Source organism: Penaeus chinensis, chromosome 11 (genome assembly GCF_019202785.1).
Source record: "Penaeus chinensis breed Huanghai No. 1 chromosome 11, ASM1920278v2, whole genome shotgun sequence".
In the NCBI taxonomy this organism is placed as follows: domain Eukaryota; kingdom Metazoa; phylum Arthropoda; class Malacostraca; order Decapoda; family Penaeidae; genus Penaeus; species Penaeus chinensis.
In genome coordinates this window covers 23,456,561-23,466,560 of record NC_061829.1, presented here as the reverse complement: position 1 = coordinate 23,466,560, position 10,000 = coordinate 23,456,561, and the positions used below count along the sequence as shown (strand labels likewise).

Here is a 10,000-nt window from a genome sequence, read left to right as displayed (position 1 = left end):
TGTTATTTGCCGTTGTTATTGTTATCATCATTATCTTTCTCGGATTATTTTTCTTCAGCCTGATTAAGGTTGTCTATATACTAAAATTGGCATGGTTAAATAATTCAGTTTGTTTTTGTATTCATAACTTTAAAAATGTAGAATGGTAGACACTGTATTTACAACTTCAGCGCTCATGCCATCGACATACTGTCATGCGAAAGGTAATGCCTGAGATTCTGGAACAGAAATTCCATAGTTGGTTTGGCCTGGTATTTTTCTCTGTAAATCTCTACAATGTGGTTTATTCTCCCGTAAGAGGGAGGAAGGGGGAGGGGAGGGGGTCGGAGCAGATAAGAGGAAGGGTGGCGGGGGCGTCGTTAGGACATCGGGGCTTCGAGATAGAGGAGGCTTGCGAAAGGAGAGTTGGGGGGGGGGGTGAAGGATGTGTTGATATTTGGGCGAAGGGGTGGAGGAGGGTCGTAAGGTACGGGGGAGGGGTAGAGGGAGGGGGAGGAGGGTACAGAGAGGGGGAGGGGGGGGCTTATGGGGCGCAGAGGATTGGCTGGCGTCTATTGATCAAGGGGGAGGGGGGGGGGGGATCATGGAGTAGGATGGGCACCTCTTGATCGGGTCTAGATACAACACAAATATGAATTCATGCTTCGTAAATTAGCTTAATACCATTATCATTCCTAATAAGCTTTTTCCGGCCCTTTTTTTGTACATCTGCTTGTACAACATCTGCACTGTTAAGTCCAGCTGTTCATGATTGTTCATGTGAGACCAACGACTGGTATATAATATGCAGTGTTTGGGGTTTGTGACGTCATCATCCAGGAACTTCTGGCATGGTTGATTGTCATGATTCTTGTATATGGCATATTTTATGGAAGACGTAAGCTTGCTGGCAACTTTCGCTCATGTCTCAGTTGTTTGGAGTTTGAAAAGAATTTGTTTACGGGAATTTTATAGTCCGAGAAACAACCTGTATCGAATTCTAAAAGTTTTATTGAACTTTATATTCCCGAGAAACCTAGATTGTATGTCAGAAATGGAATATAGATCAACTTTAGTTTATTTTGCTTTCTCATACTACCCCGAAGGCATTTCATAAAAGTTTAGGTAAGTCATAGGACATGCAAGTCTGTCGCTGTTATTTACTATCTCCAAAGAAAAATTCCGCCAGTATTTTGTTTTATCTTCTTTGGACATGATCAGCCATTATTTCGGAAAGTACTTATTCTCCTCGTGGGGAGATTTGGGCCCAGCAACACCGGCCGTCCTGAGGGTCGTTGCTCTACCTCGTGGCGGCGTCGGCGGGACACCCGAGTCCGAATAATTCCGACAAAAGTTGTCTGGAAGCGATCCAGGCGCGGGAGAGGACGAGCGGACGAGCGACCGTAAAATTTCACACTGCTGTAGCCTCGTCTCAATTTCCGCGAGTGCAGCAACTCGCTAATGCTTGGGTTTAACTCGCGTATATCTTATCCCGTAGTCTTTGATTTGGGAAGAGATTGCAGATGAGCGTGCGAGTTCCGCCGAAGAGACCGAGTTATGGCTCCTCGCAGCAGTGTTTACCCCGCGTGAGATTTGTGGTCGAGGGTGATCAGCATTCTGCAAGCGCGACGCTCATGAAGAATGCATGTCACCTTGTGGGTCGTCGGTTAAAAACCTGATGGCCGCCTCGACCTGTTTATCCTCGCCCTCGTGTGTGTCGCGATGGAAGGGCTTTGCGGATACAAACGGTTCGTTGTTATTGAGCAAGATCATTATTGTTGCCTGTTACATCCATATACGATCGAGTCTATCGACCGTGATAAGATAGTTTGATAGCCGTCTTCCCGAAGGGCAACAACGTTAAAAGAATTGAACGAAAACTTTTCCATTTTCTAAGACGAAAATGGCAGGGTCTCAAAGTTTGTATCAAACAGTAACCCCGAGAGATCAGTAACTGGTTCCGGCCGTCAGGGGGGGGGGGAGAGAGAGAGAGAGAGAGAGAGAGAGAGAGAGAGAGAGAGAGAGAGAGAGAGAGAGAGAGAGAGAGAGAGAGAGAGAGAGAGAGAGAGAGAGAGAGAGAGAGAGAGAGAGAGAGAGGAGAGAGGAGAGAGGAGAGAGGAGAGAGGAGAGAGGAGAGAGGAGAGAGGAGAGAGGAGAGAGGAGAGAGGAGAGAGGAGAGAGGAGAGAGAGAGAGAGAACTTGATTAAATATGTCGTTTTATTGTTTCGTGGATGACGAAACGGAAGCTGGATAAGGGTTTTATAGCCGTTGGTCCAGAGATCAGCTGATATCTTGGACACGAAGTTCAAGGCAGTTGGTACGAGTTTCCCTTGTAACTCCTGGGTTAATGGTCCCCTGACCAATGGTTTCGCCTTATCTCTCGTATATCTTTCTGCCGTCCCTTACCCTTGAGTGCATGTAGGGTAAATGGAGACGTGTAACTGACAGTAGGTTTCGCCTTTTTTTTTGCTTTGGTCATGTTCGTGATCTGACCTCGGTACTTGATTGAGGATGAATGGGCGTCGGAGACATTAAATCGGCGATTTGTAGTCGTATACTTTTAGTTTCGTTGGAGAAAGAATCAGCCGATATAATTTACCGAACAAAATAATTATTTGTCGAGTAGATATAGTGGTACTTCATGTCACGTGTCTGGCAGTATAAGTCCGGCTGAGAGACGAATTGAAAACTCGGAGACGCCCAGAATTCCCCTGGCCTCCTGTCTGGGTAGTTTCTTTCTTTCCGTGCGAGGTGAAAGCCCATTTGTCTTGCATCAAAATCCAGGGTCCGCTAATGGGTTCTTGAGCTAAGGGAATCAATGGAGGCGCAATCTTCCGAGGCTCAGGGGGACGGACGCGAACCAGACACTCCCGACGGGGCTGTGGGACGGGCAGGGGACGCAGGGGGGCGAGGGGGGATCGCGTCTGCCACTCCTCCTTGGCTGTGTATTCTTCTTCTGCTGTCCTTTCTCTCGTTTAATATTTTGTATGAGTTTATATTTTAGTCGTATGCACCATGTATGTTTGGCGTACGTTATACTCTTATTCCTCGCCCTATTACTACTCTTCTTTTTCAGTTCATCTTCTCATTCTTTGTGTATTATCTTTCTTGTATAATTCTTTCTTTATCTCTCTCACTTAATTTCTGTTTGTTTCTCTTTCTCCTATTTTTTCTCCTTTTCTTGTTTTAATTCTTCGGCACATTTTCTTTCGTATCTTTTCTTTATTTTTTTTTCACTTGGTTTTAGTCTTGTCTTTCGTGCGTGGGCATTTTTGTCATTTCTTTTTTCTTCATTATTTGTTCCTTTCTTCAACGTATAATTTTTTGTTTTCTCCGCTTTTGATCCCCGACCCTCTGTTTCCTCGTTCTTTTTCTCACTCTTTCTCTTGTATTATTTTTTTCCTTTTTCTTTTGTCCCTGTCTCTTCCTCCTCCACCTCCTCCACAGCGTCCTGCATCTCCCCCCTTAATCTTCATCCAACTTTCCAATTTTCTCTTGCAGTGCTTCTGCCTCCTCCACTTTTTTTCATTATCCGTATCACCATCATGCTATTTCTGCGTCCACGTGTTCACGGCCCGGAGAAAAATGTTTTGTACGTGTATAAGAGCAGTTAATACGACATGTTCTTCGTTCACGCCCGACCTCGTGCTTTTAATGATCGGACATGGAGACTTGCTGACGGGTGATTGCTGGGCTCAGGGTCACAGAGGGTGACCTTGTTTTCTCGTATGACCTGTGGTCTTACCTGTGGGATATTATAATAGTCGCTATAAAAGCGGTTTGTGTTAATGCAATGTGTTAGATGTTCGTTAACACTTTAAAATTTAAATATTTAGAATGGTGTTTTGATTATCATGAATTATGGAATGAGATTGGAATTGATTCCTTTTCGTCTTGCTTCTTTTTATGGGCGATAATTAATTTAATTATTCAGTAAATAACCATTCATTCTGATCCTGCTTTGAAGCGATTAGAGAGCCGGCAAAAATCCACGTGTTTTGCAAATTTAGATGAAAGAGCCTGATAATATCTGACGTCTCCATCTGAGGGCGTGGGCGCTGGTTTTACTATGCTGTTATCGCCGAACCTCTTGTAAACTTGCTCAGGGGTTATGAGTGTTTTCATGCAAGCAGAATCATTTTAGCAAGAATGGAGCAAGTTCTATGTTTCTCGACTTCTTTTTATGCTTATCTGAATGAACGTAGTAACTTTGAAAGTCGAGCAGCTTATTACCCAGCGAGAGCGTAACAAGTAGCCAGGCGGGGCACGAGGCACGCCGGCGGCGGTGCGGGATCCTCATGCCAGAAGGTTAATGACAGACCGCACCCCCGTGCCACCAACGCCCCAGTGCCCCCACGCCGCGTCCCAGTAAATACAGCATGTCCAAGAAGCCGACGTTCTCGCCGCAACCGCCGCGGTCTTCCAGGGCAGTTTTGGCGTTGTTATGTGATGGAAATATTTTCCTGACGACCACAGGGCCCCGCAGCGGGACCTGCTGCGTCTTGAGGTTCGCCATTCGGGTTGTCCTCGCGTGGCTGATGAGGTGCTGACGGCGGCGACGGAGGAGAAATGTGGCGGCGCGGCGACCGGAGAGCGGAGATGACTTACGAGGGGTTAATTGCCAGCCGAGGCGCGCTTGCTTCCTCTCGGCTTCCTTGGCCCGCCTGCGCTTCCTTCCTCCGCCCTATTCACCTTTGAGGACGCACAGGAGGCGCGACCCACTTTGTTTAGAAAGATTGGCGCCGTCATTTTTCTCTGGAAAATATTTCTTGATGCAAATCTGTCTTTGTACGTGTTTGTTTTAGCTCATTATCCGGATTTATTGGTGTTTGCTGATATGTCTGAAAAAAAAAAATGGGTTGCGAGTATCACGAGATAGAGCCGCACTGTTCTAAGTCTGCAGTATTTGTCTCATCGGATCAATATAATGAGTTATCCATGATATAAGAGAGCAACTATGATTACACATCATGTAATTGTAAGTTACTGAGATTAAACCATATAAAAAGGGAGTTTAAATTGTAGGTCACACGCTATTTTATGGGAAGGCGTGACATCGCTGTAACGGCGGCAGGGTCCTTCCTCCGTGCCTGGCGGTCACTTCGTCTTTGTGAAATGTCATGGGCTGAAACCAGTCACTGGTGAGTCGGCCAAAATCAGTGGCACGATTTTCGTTTATATGATCCTGCTCGATCGAACTTTTTGCCTTTGATGAAACGTTAACACAATGTGTTCTATAGCATCACTTTATATTCAAAACATAAGACCGCATTGTAAAAAAAAAACGGCTTTTCTGTTGTTTGAGTTAATTTTGTTTAACGCATAAAAATCACACACAAAAAAAAAACTTTGTTAGAAGTATTTGGCGTGTTCCCAGCAGGATACACATTTCATTTGTTTACGAGCGTTTATTTGATATCCTATTTTTTCCCCTCATTTTATGAATTAGAACCCAAGCTTTAAAAACGTTTTCGAGGACCGGGGAAGAAATTTGTTCGGTCGAGAAGTTTGATGGATCGGATCCATTATGCGAAAGCCTCGGACGAGAGCACCCCCACCCCCCTCCATTCCCCTCCCCCTAGCGCTAGGCCCTTTGAGGATATTGGCAAAAGAGGGGATTCAGCTGGATAATGCAAGGTGTTTTGATGCCTGAGGTCTCGGCCAGGGGCTCCGAGCGGATCCAGAGCAGCGGTGTCGCCTCCAATTGGACAGGCTGCCCGTTACTCACGTTTACTTGCTCCAGTTTCGAAAGGTCTAGATTTTTATCCCCTTTTACGCCCTCTTTCTTCTCGTTTTTTACGATTCTTGTTCCCAGTGATTCACTTTAATTTATTTGCTTCTTTTATCTCGCCTATTTAAATACATTTTTTTAACATCGATGAGACATAAGTTCTTCGTACTGCGTTTTGTTTATTTTATTTATCGTCTCTTGACATCCAATAAAATGTATATTTCTTGTTTATTTCATCATTCCATGAATAATAACTGTTTCATCCCACACGCTCCCTCTCTCCCTCCCTCTCTCCCTCTCTCCCTCTCTCCCTCTCTCCCTCTCCCTCCCTCCCTCTCTCCCTCCCTCCCTCCCTCTCTCCCTCCCCTCCCTCCCTCTTTCCCAATCTCACCTCACCTCACCTTCTATCTATCTATCTATCTATCTATCTATCTATCTATCTATCTATCTATCTATCTATCTATCTATCTATCTATCTATCTATCTATCTATCTATCTATCTATCTATCTCTCTATCTCTCTATCTCGTATCTCTTTTTGCCCAATTCGCCCGACTCGTAAAAGCCTTCTTCAGAATTATGCGAATGATAACAGTCCCACGGATGAGCTGAACGGCATTAGTGTGTGCCATTGAACTGCCAAGCACTGCCAGTAACTCTGTGTTATTGTGGGGTTTAAGCCCATAGAGTTTTTGCAGCAAAGGATTAATCGAGTGATGAATGAACACTCCGTACGATTTGGGGTGAGAATTTCTCTAAGCCGCGTGGTTTGTGCTCTTTTAGCCTGTGGCACTTCACGCTTAATACGCTGGGTTTCATTGTTTAGGCATCTTTGTTGTTCTCTTTTCCCCCCTTGATTGCCTCCTTTTTTATCACAGTTATCATGGTGTAAGTACACGTTTTCTTTCTTTCGCTTTTACAGCACATGTTTTATCTTTTTCCACTTCTCGTTGCTTAGTACCTCTTCCTCCTCCTCCTTCTCCTCCTCCTCCTCCTTCTCCTCCTCCTCCTCCTTCTCCTCCTCCTCCTCCTTCTCCTCCTCCTCCTTCTCCTCCTCCTCCTCCTCCTCCTCCTCCTCCTCCTCCTCCTCCTCCTCCTCCCTCCCTCCCTCCATGCCCCCCTCCCTCCCTCCCTCCATGCCCCCCTCCCTCCCTCCTATCCTCTCCGCCTCCCCCCCTACGTCTTCCACCCCCACCTCCCCTCCACCTAGCTACCATCCCCCCCTACGTCTTCCTACCCCACTTCCCCTCCACCGAGCTACCATCCCCCCGCCCCCTTCCGTGCCCTCCTAACCGCGTCGCCGGGTCCTCCGTGTTTCCTCTGTGGCGTGTGAAAATTTGATGCGGTTGTGATGGAGGGTCCCAGGGTTGGGGCGTGGCGTGGGCGGTGGTTGTAGAGAGCGGGAATGGGAGTTAGGTTTTAGTGGGGATGGCAGTGGCGTGGGCTATGGAAGGGGATGGTGGGAAGGGAGAAGGTGCAGTGGGCAGATGGCAGTCGATATAGAGGGGGTGGTATGATAGTTGGGTCGGGGTGGGGAGGGCTCTGAGGGCCCCCATTGCCAGGGGTCGTCGGTTTTTTGAGGGCAGCGTTGGGTGCGAGCGCTCTTCACTTATTCAGTGGGTTTCTTCCTTGGGCGTCTAGGACCGTATCGTTTCCCGTGGTGATTGACGTCGTATTTTGGCTGCTGCTGCTCTCCGGGTCACTGGAGACGAGAGTTTGGATATTTCTTTTGTTAGATTTCAGTTTGTACTTTGTTTTTACTTTTGTTCGTAGGTGTGTCTTCTAAAATGCCACTCAGTCGCAGTGATCAATTAGACGAGGATGCTGTGTCTCCCGGAAGCGGCAGTTAGTCAAGGCCGGCACTTCCGTTGGGAAGAATTACGACACACTAAAACTGATTTCCATTTTTCGGTCTCAGACATTTGTAATCAGTTGTTTATATAAGTATATAGATGGATGAGATACATATGGATAGATAGATAGATAAGGCATATATATGTATGTATATATAATCGTTTCCGTTGAGTATGTGAGTGTTTATGTGTGTGCAGCAATTTCAGATCCCGTGAAAAACTGTCAGCGCCGGTCTTTATTTGTCTTTTTCGTGTCCTGGTTTATATTTATGATTTTTATTATTCTTTAAGATATAATTCGTTTGCCTCGTTAAAATATTCTTCATGTTACTTTTCCGCATTCTCATTCTTTCCCTCTCTCTCTGCCTATCTTTTTTTTCTTTCCTTTCTCCGGACATCCATCCATCCTTCAGCCTTTCCATCTATCCCTTCCTCCCTTCGTCCCTCCCTTTCTTCCACTCCCTCCCTTTCTTCCACTCCCTCCCTTTCTTCCACTCCCTCTCTCCCTCCCTTTCTTCCACTCCCTCTCTCCCTCCCTTTCTCCCACTCCCTCTCTCCCTCCATTTCTTCCACTCCCTCTTTCCCTCCCTTTCTTCCACTCCATCCTTGCCTTCCTTTTTTCCCTTCCTTCACTCCACTCCACTCCACTTCCTCTTTCCACTCACTCCCTCTTCCTCTCCTCGATTCGTTTTCCCCACACAGCGTACCCCCCATTCTGTGGCGGATCAGAAGCCCAAAGACGTCAGGGGGCGAGGGAAGGCCGCGATCCCACCCACCTGCGCCGGCCCATTAAGCTACCTGCTAGAAAGAAGAGCGAGAGAGATATCGACTACGGAACTAACGGTTAATGTCGTCGTGTTAAATTGTCGTTTTTGTTAAATTCGCTTGACACTTGAGGCGGGCGGGAGGGGGGGGGGGTCCTAGGACAGGGCAAAACTAGGCCACGAGGATCATTAAGCAGTTGAATGGGAACCGCAACGGCCGCTGGGCCTTGCTTATGGCACGGCATGCAATGTTGCACTCGTTTATTTTTCCCATGCGTGCGGGGTGCTTTCCGGGTATTAAGGTTAATGGTAATCCGGGCGTGGATATCCGAGTTGGTGAAGAGGACATCAGGTGGAGTCTAATGGGATTTTAAAGGGCATGAAATCTGGTGTTATGGTATTATGCTCGTGCAGTATTCTTTCTCTCTCCCTTAACATTTTATATCGATGCGACGTACCCGTTCCTGCTCGTGCGTGAGCGTGCCCGTCTGCATATCTTGAAAGCATGCATCTGGCCGTTTCATGTTTATAACCCGAGTCAATTTTCCTTGCGCGTCAGGCAAGATGGTGTGTTCCCCCGTGCCAGAGACCTGCTGACCAGCGGGCGCCGGGCCACGGTCACTGGGCCAGCGATTAGGTCGATATGCACGCCCGGATGACCTCGTTTCACTCCCTGGCCGGCCGATGCTACGGCCCCTCCTGGCGCAGCGTCGGCGCCCCGTGCCCTTTGGGGTGGACGTCTAATCTGCTTAAAACCGATCGCCGAGAGTCTGACCCAGTTTCTCATATCAAGGGTCAGCCGGTAATGGATGACACCTCGCCGATCCGATATTCTTTCACTTTTTGTCTTCCAATCTTTTGATTTTTCTTGCGTGAAACATCCGTGTAGACTAGTTTGCTTGGAACCATTGATTGACCTGGATAAGATTCAATTAGACGTAATAACGTGTCCGGCATTACCCCCCCTCCTGCCTGATCGCGCATCCCTTGGCGCTCGGACAAGCCGGCCGATGCAGTAAATCGCGCGGTACTGTGTCATTAAGCTATTACACCTGGAAGCCATCCCGATGAACAGGAAGCTCCTCCTGGACGCTCTAAGTGCGGCGAAGATTTACGAGCAATTTCACTTGATATTTGGGGAGACTTATTTGCATGTATGCATGAAATATGGATATTAGTAATTTTCAAAAGATAATTTCGTCTGCAGTGTTGGGAGGAAAATTATACTTATTTGTCTCCTGGGAATACTCCGGCCCTTCTATTTCCTTTTTTCCGTCTTGCCTCTCCCGGAAATGTAATTAAGAGGGATTACTCGGCCTCACTGGATTAAGAGCGGCGGCGCAGGCCCTCTGGGTTACTTCAACATCCAGTGTTTGGCTTACTACTTCAACGTGGGCGCTCCACACCGTAGACACCACACACACACACACACACACACACACACACACACACACACACACACACACACACACACACACACACACACACACACACACACACACACAAATAGACACACACACACAAATAGACACACACAGATAGACATATATATATATATATATTGAAATGCCTGGCGAGATATGACAAGCAGAGTATTTCTTGGTCTTCAAAACACTCCCGGCAATATTCTCGACCACTCGCAGACCCGAAGTTGGTATTCTTTTGCTCGATATT

At 47.0% G+C, this 10,000-nt stretch overlaps 1 protein-coding gene across 7 annotated transcripts in view; it reads left to right on the top strand.

Moving 5' to 3' along the window:
• LOC125030844 (katanin p80 WD40 repeat-containing subunit B1-like) overlaps positions 1-10,000 on the top strand; it is a 225,043-nt gene that overhangs the window by 173,609 nt on the left and 41,434 nt on the right. The window lies entirely within an intron of this gene.